This window comes from Callorhinchus milii, unplaced genomic scaffold (genome assembly GCF_018977255.1).
Source record: "Callorhinchus milii isolate IMCB2004 unplaced genomic scaffold, IMCB_Cmil_1.0 Scaffold6, whole genome shotgun sequence".
Classification (NCBI taxonomy): Eukaryota; Metazoa; Chordata; class Chondrichthyes; order Chimaeriformes; family Callorhinchidae; genus Callorhinchus; species Callorhinchus milii.
Window position 1 is genome coordinate 9,541,318 of NW_024704747.1, and position 12,740 is coordinate 9,554,057.

Consider the following 12,740-nt stretch of genomic DNA (forward strand, 5'->3'; position numbering starts at 1 on the left):
CAGGCTCTAAATCAATTGTAAAGATTAGTATGAGAATGCAATGCCACAAAAACCTGAAGATGCAAAATAGATTGGGATGCTTCTATAAAACAGACAGATGCTTGGGAAGTAATCTGCTAATGGATAGGAAGGAATACAGTATATGGAGAAATGAGATGAAACAATCTGCAATATTCTAATAATATTAGACAGGGTGAAGAACCTCACTGATTTTTTAGTGAAGACTCGAATTCTCCAGACCTTACAGCAAGTCAATCTGTGACTTGAGCCAAGTTAAACTGCATCCTATATAATTAATTGTCTGCATGTTCTTGCATAATGCCATTTAGACATTGCACTCAACTTCACCCCGAGAGACTTGGATTTAAATGTAATTCAATACTAATGAAATAATAATAATAAATAATGAAGATGACTGTTATAGGCTGTACTTGAATGAAATGTATGGCAGCCTGGGTCTGAACCCAAATAATCATTTCCAAGATTTCAAGAAAAAAACAGTGAATAATAGGCCACAAATCATTTCATGTTCAAAATCTCTGCCTTTCTCCTAAATTATCTTGTTCTGAGATCTCTAAAGATTGATATGATACTGTTCTGCAATGTAAGTGATTGTAGCCAGCAGAATTTTTCTCGCAAATTATTAATAACTGGCTAAATGACTTGAATGTCTGGCTTCCAGATTGTTAATGAGAGAATGGATACTGTTTTTTTTCATTCTCTCATTCAGTGTCATTTAAACTGGTTAAAGGAGAAGGGGATTGCTGGCCATCGAGGGAAGAATTTTGACCGTCCATTTCTGTAAAAGCCGAAAATTGTCTTTACTTTATCACGCCAGATGTAGTGATGCTTTCATTACATTGTCGTTATTATGTCTTTATAAAGGAAACCTTGAATCTTTCCCAATAGTTTATTTGGTTAATAAAATTGGAAGTTACAATAGTAAAAAGTAACAAACAAGACTTTAAGGGTGTATTTATAATGCAACTTCACTCTCAGCAATTTATTGATGTCCAGAGGGAAGCTTGATTTACATCTTTTACCTTACTTTACTTCAAAGCCATAAAACACTCAATTCAGAGCTCTGTCTCACACATACATTGGATGTTTGGGTTTTAATGTTACTAAAGAGCCTGAGGCACAATCTGCTCTCAAATCACATTAAACAACAAGTCTGTTCAAAGTTCTTGGTTGGTTCAGTGAACAACTTTCAATAGGACAACAAGCAGAGTAAACCCTATTAAATTGGACCCATGTGTTTATACAGCAGTGAATACAAATTGTGTGTGACTCCTAAAACTACCTCCTCTACTTGGTATCGGGAGCAAAACTCCAATATGATTTCCACTTGCTCAACCTTATTTATACCACAAATTTAGTGGTGAATGACTACAAATCCTGAAGTAAATTCCCATTATATGCAGTATAACAATTAATAATCCTTGCATTTGATACAAATGATTGTCTTATCATCTAGTCAATGTCTCAAAGCCTTTCACATTGTGAAGTGTAGTGACTGTATATTTTGTAGGTGAATGCGGCAGACAATTTTTGAACAGCAAAGTCCCATAATCAGGCATAAAGTGAATGACTAATTTTATTTAGGGAATGGTTGGCCAGGACACCAGAAGAAACTCCCTTCTCTTTTCAAGTAGTGAAATATCATCCTTAATAGGCAGGTAGGACCTCAGTTTAAAGTCTCATGCAAAGTACAATGCCTCTGACAATGCAAGCAAACTTTCTACACATTAACTGGCAACTTTCAGCACCTGATCTATAATTGTGCCGTCTTTGGTTATGGACAACCATAGAGATTTACTCATTCATATCATTTTTATTAATGGGAATGAAAGAAATACAGTTAGAAGCCAATAGTAGCAATACAACAATGTTATCAAATTGTTTATAATGTAATATTCCCCCTTCTATTGCTCATGTCATACAATGAATGTTGTCTGCATATTTAAATAATAAGAGTGTGAATAGACTTAACAATGCCGATATTATCAGATAAGTCATCTAGTCTTGCAAACATTTTTTGTTTTCATCTGGTCACTCTTCAATCTAAAATCCATCACAAACCAGCGTGAGCACACAACATTCCTGTAAACATTGGTAAACCTCAGGACCTTACTGTGAAAAATTTTAAACAAAATTGTGCAAAGAGCATGATAACAGGATTCCTACATCACAAATTTCAGTAAAATGAAATCAAAGGTAGCAGCAGAGATGAAGAAAGTAACTCCGCAGTGCTCATTTAGGCAAATTCCATTTACTTATCAGTGGTTTCCATTTTCACATAGCCTAGTTTTACAATTATTTCTGCAGTTAAGTGTTCTCGAGACGAATGTCAGCCATGAAAGCTATCATTTGTGGACACTATTTGCTTTCTTGCAGTTGTAACCTTGTTTGCAGAACATGGGTTCAAAGCTTTGAAATGGTTTCTAGCAATGAAATGTTAAACTTGGCAGCTTTTACCATTTGCAATGCACCTTATGTCCTCACATATTCTGCGACATAATGTGCAACAAATAATGTGAATATGAAAGAGCTGTCTAGATTTCCAAGGCTTCAACGTGTCAAATATTTGACCATTTTGTAGCTGTTTGCTGAGTGTTTTAATAATGTGTTACCATTCTTTATATTTTTGCAGCCTGCAGTTACATTCCATTATTTTACGATTTGAAATTGAAGATCTATTACTGGGGCATGTGGAGAAAGTGATTGAACATTTACTTTTATTTACATATTCTTCAAATGACATTCCAAACAGCACCTTGACCCATGCCAGCCATTGAATCAATCTTAATAAAAGCACTCCATACAAAAGATATTAATTTAACATTTCAGGACAGCTTCACTGAAATATAACACACTCTTCATGCATTATGCAATGAGTCAAGCGAGTCAGCAATCAGAATCCAAATAGACTTTTTTTTTGTAACAAGTATTTCTAACTAGATTTAAAAAAAAATTCTCAACTATTTTTCTTTGTCAATTCTCACTTACCTCTGTATTCCCTAAGGTGTTGGTTCTATAATGTGGCATGTGTAAATACATGTGCACAGAGGGAATTACTTTATAGCTAATTAACAACCAATTAAAGTTCTCAGTTAAAGAAGTTAATAACTCCTTTTCCTTGTTGCTCCAAACTGAAGTTGCATTATTTGTTCTTTCCCAGCACTTTATCATTCTGGCTCTGATTCCATCAATCTTCCTGGCTCCTCGCTTAGGCTTAATCAGTCGGTGCATAATTTTTGCTCTCAGCTTGAACCGCAGATTGTCCTTCAGATCCACACTCAGTCCATTGCTAAAACTGCTTTTTCCCATCTCCAAAACACTTACATCTTCACTTCGTTACCTCATTATTTGTCAGCGCATTTGATATTTTAGATATTCTATATGATATGCAAAATTATATTGAATTGTTGGAGTGGGTTCAGACAACAAATTATTCTAGCTTGTACAGCTTTAACGAACTTTAGCTTTAGCTGCTTGCAAAACTAAACTGGTTCCTAGTCAAAAAAATGATTAGTGGATGGCCATGACCCACCAGAGTACTGGGTACGAGTCTCAGTAAAAGTATTTGATTCTTTGTCAATTAATTCATTCCATAAAAACTTACTGCGTAGCCATTTGTTTGACAACCTTAGTACAAATATGAGGATAGGTGCAGACTGGCCGTGTAGCACTGGTTAACTGTACCAACCCCACCACATTACACTTGACAGTAAATATCTGTAAAGTGTTTTGAGAGAGTTCAACATTTTATGCAGAAGACTAAAGATGTCCCCAATTGCAATGTATCTATACATAACGCAATCTCATTAGACCAGATGCTGTATTATAGGGATAATTCCTTACTATAAGTAGAGATATATTCTATTACTATTAACTATAAATCACTTTAAAATAATAAGCTTTTAAGGCTGAGGCAGGCGAAGGTTCATAAGGATTAAACTTTTTTGCAGTAATTCTTCTGAAGCAGGTTTCTTTTGAGTACCCCGCACAACTGAAGGGATGACGTTAGAATATTGGAAGTTCATAATAATAATAAATTCTTCACCCAACTGTCACAAATTTGAACGGCAGAGGAGGCTGATTTAAATTGCAACTGTTCAATGATGTTTTAATTATTTGCTGGTGAGAGATCTCCATTGTAGCCACAACTTTAAATCACACTAGAGAACTTGGGCTGAACAGGAGTTCTATATTTTAATTGCTTGATCGTGAGGAATTGCCTGACTTGACTGGCTAAGAAAACCAAAAGGCAGACAATTTCCCATTAATTTAATATTGAAGAACATCAGTACTGTATCACTGAGAAACTGAAATATCACTGGATAAGCTATAATCTACAAATCACAAAACCGCTCTATATTATGAAATTCGAAATCATGCATAACATTAATCTCTATTTCTAATAGTTCAAATGCATTTGACAGTTCTTGTATCAGTCAATTTATACATTTTGACTAATTTTGAGATCAGTCTAACTAAAATTAAATGCAATTTTCACTCTGAAATGTGATGTTTGGTAGTGAATTAAACTCCTACCAGTAGATAGGGGCTTTCTATATTACAGTAACTCCTTACTATTTGTCTTACATACAATCACTTCAGGGTAGTTCCTGAAATAAGTGTTATTATAAAAGTTATAACATCATCTTCTCTTCAGGGGAAAATCATTAGAACTATGCATTTGTGTATAATGAGAGAAAGATGTCAATACTTTACAATTGTGTAATTGTTTGTGCAGCAACGTTCGCAACACCTTAAAATAAATTGCATATTATTGCATATTATGGTTGTCTTGAAAAATCATTGTAGGTCATTTAAAATCTAAAACAAAATTGATTTTTTACATTTCAATAATTCAAGCAGCTAAACAATAAGAATTCTAGGCAGAGATGCACAACATCTGATTAAACTGAAACACTTCCTAGTGTACAAGAAGCATAGCCTTAGTAGATTTTAATACAAATATTTTCCATCTAAACCTATGTTTCAGTTGAATGTACAAGAGTTGCATACAATTTTTACATGGCCACATCTGTAGTAAATTGATGTCCCTAAAGACTGATAAATCCTCTAACAGGATTAGAAAGAAGTATAGGTAATCTCTTTACTGCTCTGAGTTCCACATCTGATGCCAGTTGTGGGGTTATGTTATGTTGTGTTGACTAAATTCAACATTCTCCAGAGTCCCAAGAGGACCTTTACTACATAATATTATCCAGTACTTTGTTGTATTGGTAAAATCATTGATACTCTTCTCTATTGATCATTTACTTTTGGCTGTGCACAAATTGTTTGCCGTGTTTCCCTGCAAATAGAGTCACTACACTTGAACTCATACAAAGTGCTTTGAGATGTTTGATGATGTGATAAGGCAATATACCAAATCCAGGGATTATTTTTAGTGGTTAATTGTTTATAGCTTGTTCCCTCTAGGCTAGACTTCCCTCTATGTGGAGTCCTGTGGCTCAGTGGTTAGAGCACTCGCTTTGCAAGCGAGAGACCTGAGTTCAATTCCAGGCAGAGGGCAAAACCTTGGGCAAGTTTCCTTACTCCACACGCCTAATAATAATCCCTCCAAAAAAACAAAACAATAATAAATTGGTCATTTTCAATCCATGACTGTTTGTGGGACATTGCTGTGCGCAATTGGCTGCCACGTTTGCCCACAAATATAGTCAATTCACTTTACAGTATATTCTGTGAAGCGCTTTGGGACGTCTAGAAGACATGAAAAAGCGCTATATCAAAATGCAAGGATTATATGTCCCAATCAGAAGTGAGAATACAAGCTGTTATGCCCTCCCGAAACTTGGCACTGAAACGTGTTCAAGTTTTTTTTAATGTAAGAACAAAAAGTCATCAGTTTCTGAAAATGATGTCTGATCTGATGTATGAAAGCTCTTTGAGGTGGTTAGAATGCATGAAACACTGGAGATGGGATGATTTTCAGGCAGCAGAGACAGCAGTTAGGAAGCTTGATACCCTTTGTGCCCTGGGAGATTGTTTACTTCAGATCGCTTTTACTCAATGCGCTTGTCGAATGTTATTGCATTACCAATTTAAATAATGTGCCCTGGATTTGCTTGAGGCAATAAATGGCCATGGCTGTTTACAGCAATCCGGCCTCAATGACATTGACTCAGAGGCAACTTTAAAAGAGCCTCAAAAGATGAATACAATCTGAGTTTCTTACTCTGATTAAGCTTTCTTTATTGGAACATCACTCACTGAGGTATGAGTAATTTAAGAGTATCTATTATTTCTTTTAAATTACCAGAAAACAAATTCCCTATTAATAATTTATTAAGAAATGCAATCTGTGAGATCGCAGTATATGTCTTTGAAGGTGTGCATTTCACAGACTAATGGACACACTGGACTTTGATGTCATAACCCAAATTGGGATTCAGTTACTATCATTTGTTGTGAAAATAACACTCAAGCATTATATCTGAACTCCAAAATAATTGCATCATATGACAGGGTTGGACGAAGAAGATCCTTCAGCCCGTTTGAAACCAATGTTCCACAACACTTACCCTATAATTTCCCCATTATAAGAGCATCACGTTTATTCTGGCCTCAACCACCCTTTCTTCTAACCTGTTCTATCTGTTGATTACCATCTGTGTTAATTACCTCCTGGTGTCTTTCATAATATTGTAGTACTCTTCATATTCCTAAAACCTTTTCCTGCTGTTTTAGCCAATCTGATCTTTGCTTTGTATCCCAGCTTTTATGATATGTAGTTGAAGATCATGAGGCAGTTAAATTCTATTTTTGAGGGGTTTTCCTCCTCCCCCAGGTTTAGATGTTGCATGATAAAATTAGGGATTAAGTCTAACTTGAATTGAAAAGATATGTTTAAATCGAGAAGTCGCTTTCTGCACCCCAATGAACCCCCAATAAAAGTAGGAAGACTGACACAACTCCTGAAGAAGGCTCTTTGACCCATTTGATCTCATCCTTTCTGAATACCTGCCCTACTGTCCTTTTAAATGAGTCCAGCATTTACCTATTTCTGCATCAAATATAAATATCATTGCATGATTAAAGTTATTTTTAAAATAAATGGCTCTGTTCAAATGATCAAACTCTAAAAATTCAGATAACCTGGAATAAATGGAATTTTTCTGATTATTACATTAATTTAGGTTTTTGTGTTTTGTTCTGGATTTTGCCCTCCCGCTCCTTCTCTCTAAAGGCTTTTTACTTCTTTTACATTGTATAGAATTCGTATACAGGTTTTACTGGTGACTGATACCTTACCCAAAGTGGCCATTATTCATTTGTGAGCGTAGATGTCACGTATGTAGCATGCCTTTGTGCCACAATGAATAACTACATAGATACTCAATAAAACATCCAAAGATTTGAATGTGAATTTGTGACTTTAACATACTTTGGTGAATGTGCAATATTAGATCTGTACCCTATTAAGCCATAGATTCTAATATACACACTGGGTAAACAAAATGTTCTAATGTTTAGACTTCAGAGCTATATCAAATGCAAGGATTATTATTAATAATAATGAAAAATATTCCTATTTTAAGGACGTTATTTGAGTTTGGGGTAAAAAATACATTTATCAGGATGTTACCGAGAATTAAAAAAAAACAGGTTTGCACAAATGTCTCATTATTTTTGTCACTGTTTACTGATCCGTGTTTTGGAAGCTTTTCGATGTGGATGTTTTCTACTCTCCTTGGTGGCACTCAGTGTATTGTTGGTCAAATGGCCAGACAACATTTAAGAGACTCGACACATGTCTGCATCTGATAAGGTCCAATAAAAACAGCACCAGAGAACCTTTGTTCTGCAGATAACATGCTTTGGAATTATCGTAAATAACGTAATGCAAACACATTATTGTTGCCCATTGAACCGTGAACCTCTGGAGATTTGTTAGTACAGGATGCACTGTCTCAATTCCACATTTACAATATCTGCGTATTATTGAAAACATCTATTCCATTAACAAATCTCCTTTAAAATGCACCTTTTTTATCCTATCTTTAGTTATTAATTACTGTGCATTGAATTTTAAACAAATAACTTCTGACATTGTTATTTACTTAGTTAAAATATCTGGTTCGAAAAATCCTTTTACCTAGTGACTAATTCTGATCCCATATACCATTTAAGCTAATGTCCACAGCCCATCAGATATTTTTAACTATCTTTCTAGAATATGTGTTGTAATATCATCTATAAAGCAATCCATCTTTTCAGAGATCACATAAATAATTCCTAAAACTCCAAAAATATCAGTTCATGTGTGTTGCACAATTTAATGCAGCAAAACTTGGTATTATAGTGATCTGTTCAGCCTTTACTGAGGTAGGAGCCACTACTCTGCCTTCACTCCTATCACTACAGCCGACAGAAAGTACTACCCATTTAGTCCTGCTGATCTCCTCCATTGTTTTCAACATTTGCATGTGCAGCAGGGATCACAGGAGATGTTCTGTGCTGCTATGTGTTTACGTGAGTGGCAAAAGCAATTATAATTGCATACTTTGTCATAATTTGCATAGTTGTCATGAACTGGCTCATTGACTGCACAGCTTCCTGTTGGCTTTGACCACAAACCATCATTTTATATTCCACCATGTCATCAAGCTTCTGTGACTCAAAGACATTGACAGCCTTGATTTTTTTTAATGAAGCCTTTTTATTGCAATTATTCTTCAGTTACAACACTTTGCCAAGAATTCACATGGACCCAGATTTATTCTAGGATTTGGGCTGCAGTGAAATAAAACAAATGCTAATTATACCTGATTTTTAAAGATTATTTTATTATTTCAGATATAAATAATAAATAATGCTTGCATTTCATATAGCAATATTCCCGTCACAGGTCCTGTAGCTCAATAGTTAAAGCACTCGCTTTGCAAGCGAGAGACCTGGGTTCGATTCCCGGCAGGGTGAATCCTTGGGCAAGTTTCCTTACTCCACACGCCTGATAATAATCCCTCAAGAAAAAAAACAAGAATATATTGGTCGCTTCAATCCATGACTGTTTGTAGGACACTGCAGTGCGCAATTGGCTGTTCACTTTCCAGTCTATTCTGTGAAGCGCTTTGAGACACCTCGAAGACGTGGAAAGCGCTATATCAAATGCAAGGATTATTATTATTATTATTATTACAGGACATACTCTAAGTGCAGCGATTATATTATATAGCCAAATTTGGCAGCCAATTTCAGAACAGCAATGAAGCCATGAAGTGAATGACTAATTTTATCTGGAGATTCAAGGCCAGAATACTTGGAGAAACTCCCTTCTGTTTCAGAGCGGTACCTTGAGATCTTTAACATCCAGCTAAACAGCATATGGCATCTCGGTTTATTGCTTCATTCAAAGGACGCTGCCTCCAACAATGAAGGGCTCCCCCATCACTGAAGTGTCAGCTTAGTTTGTGAGTCACAACCTGACTCAGTAAAACCAGAGGACATAGCCTGTGATTGAAGGGGGTGAATTCAGAACAAATCCATGCAAACACTATTTCAATGAGCGAATATTGAACCTGTGGAACAGGCTCCCTTGGGAGACGGTTGAAGCAGGAGGTGTTGATTCTTTCAAACACAGTTGTAGTTTGTTTTAGGAAATAACATTATGGGATATAGTACATAGGTAGTTCGGGACATTTGTCCATGTGACCGCCAGGAAGGTGAAGGAGAACTAGATGGACCTTTTCTCGTCAGCAGTTCTTATGTTCTCATGTGGCTCTGAGCTCCTCAATCTCCCAGGCTCTCACTCAGACTATCTGTACCCATGCGCAACTTCGGCATCAGGGTGAATCCTCAGCTTTCCTTTCTACCCCATGTCCATTCCCTGATCAGGACCTCTGTCACATTGCCCATCTCCGTCAGTACGTCACAACCAATGCAGCCGAAAACCTCATCCACGTCTTCGTCACTTCCCAGCTAGACAATTCCAATGCCCTCCTTGTTGGTGTCCCCAGTTCCAACATACACAAAATTCAACTAATTCAAAACTTCGCCGCCCAGATACTCACCTGCACAAAACTCCACCCCCCCATCACACCATCAGACTCTACTGGCTCCCATTCACTGAACGGATTGATTTCAAGATTTTATCACTCATTTTCAAATCCCTTCATGCCCTCACATCTCCCTACCTATCCGATCTGCTTAACACCACACTCTACCCACCGCTACCTCCACTTGGCTGGCTCCAGCTTTCTGTTTGATGGTGTCCATGCATTCAGCCACCACACCCCAAAACTCTGGAACTCTCTTCCTCAATCTCTCTGCCTTGCCCAATCCCTCACCATTTTCAAATCCTGCATAAAGGCCTTCCTTTTCGATCGTGCTTATGGTCACCACCACCCTCCCTCTCCCCTGGCTTGGGGTCAACTCTACCACTGTGAAGCACTCCAGGATGCTACCCCACATGAAGGGTGCTATATAAATGTAAGCTGTTGTTGTTATGGACCATAACAATAATAATCCTTCCAAAAAAACAAAAACAATAATAAATTGGTCATTTTCAATCTACGACTGTTTGTGGGACATTGCTTTGCGCAATTGGCTGCCGCGTTCGCCCACAAATACAGTCAATTCACTTTACAGTGTGTTCTGTGAAGTGCTTTGGGATGTCTAGAAGATGTGAAAAGCGCTATATCAAATGCAAAGATTATTATTATTATTATTATTACAACTTAGGCTGTAAGAAAGTCATGATTTTTTGGTCCATAAGTTGTGGTCACAGTTTGTTAAAGTTGTAATGTTGGTGTGGTCATTTCAACTTCAAATGCCTACACTGAGTATGCACGCCCATTGGACCATCCTACCAACAGATACGATGGTCAAATGAGACAAGAATGGGTTGATGTACAGGCAGATGGTCCAATGGGAGAGCATTCTCACTGCAGTCATCAAAAGTTATGGTGTATTAAAAGTTGCGATTTCCGCAACAAAGTTGCAGCCCGTGATTTTCTTACGTCCTTACTCATAAGTTATGGGCCATAACCTGGAGCAATAAAAAAGTGTGGTCACATGTTTCTACCGCATTGTTCGCTACAACAGCCCCCGCCCGCTACAAACCTGCCATAAATGTAGACTCTCATAAATGTGGAACATTCGCGCTGTTTACCTGATGTCACTGTGGGCTCTGGATGCGCATGCTCAGTGCAGATAAGAGGCAAATGGACAACGCTCGGAAGCCCCACTGTTGTGATTGTCTGTGTGTCTCTACGTGAATGCGTCTGTGTCTCTATGTGAGTGTGTCTGTGTCTCTATGTGAATGTGTCTGTGTCTCTATGTGAGTGTGTCTGTGATGCTATGTGAGTGTGTCTGTGTCTCTATGTTAATGTGTCTCTATGTGAGTGTGTCTGTGTCTCTATGTGAGTGTGTCTGTGTCTCTATGTTAATGTGTCTCTATGTGAGTGTGTCTGTGTCTCTATGTGAGTGCGTCTGTGTCTCTATGTTAATGTGTCTCTATGTGAGTGTGTCTGTGTCTCTATGTGAGTGTGTCTGTGTCTCTATGTTAATGTGTCTCTATGTGAGTGTGTCTGTGTCTCTATGTGAGTGCGTCTGTGTCTCTATGTTAATGTGTCTGTGTCTCTATGTGAGTGTGTCTGTGTCTCTATGTTAATGTGTCTGTGTCTCTATGTGAGTGTGTCTGTGTCTCTATGTTAATGTGTCTGTGTCTATGTGAGTGTGTCTGTGTCTCGACGTGAATGTGTCTGTGTCTCTATGTTAATGTGTCTGTGTCTCCATGTAAGTGTGTCTGTGTCTCTATGTGAGTGTGTCTGTGTCTGTGTGTCTCTTCTATATGTGTGTGTGTATATGAATGTCTCTGTGCGAATGTGTCTCTGTGTGTGTGTGTGTTTGTGTATGTGTCTCTTTGTGTCTATGGGTGCGTGCGTTTCCCTCTGTGCCTGTGAGTGTGTGTCTCTCTGTGTCTGTGAGTGTGTGTCTTTGTGTCTCTCTGTCTGTGTGTCTCTCTTTGTGCCCATGAGTGTGTGTCTCTCTGTATGTCTGTGAGTGTGCGTGTTGTCTCTCTGAGTCTGTGCATGTGTGTCTCTCTCTGTGTATGTGAGTGTGTGTCTCTCTGTGTTTGTGAGTGTGTGTGTATGTATCTCTCTGGGTCTTTGAGTGTGTGTCTCTCGCTCTGTGTCTCTGAGTGTGTGTGTCTCTCTCTGTGTCTATGTGCGGTGCTGGCCCTGAGAGGCAGGAGGTGGTAAGCTCCTGTAGCTTTGCTGGTGTCCCTCACCCCATCCCCCACCCCCAAAAAACATGGGTACCCAGTTTTTGTTAAAATAGCAATTAATAATTTGTTTTGCAACAATCTAATGTCTTATTTCCTTAATTGTTATCAATAAAGTGAAAAAATGTAGCAGTAAAATGTACCTCAATAGCACTAATCAATGTCCTGCAATTTTCTGCAAAATGTGTTAAACATTTACCCGTAACTTTCGCAAATTTCCCCACAATTTTCAGCAAATATTTCCGCACTTTTCTGTTGGCCCAGGCCACAACTAAATGGAGACGCACATTACATTACTGAAGTCCTGAAATCATTAGCAAAGCTTAGAGCCAAGACCACACAATTTAGGTAAATCAATGACCTATTAAGGCACATCTTACACAGATGGGAGATAATACCAGCCATTCCGCGCCCCATGACATAACAGCATATTGTCTCAAGTAATAGATGTTAAAAATATGGTCAATAGTTATTG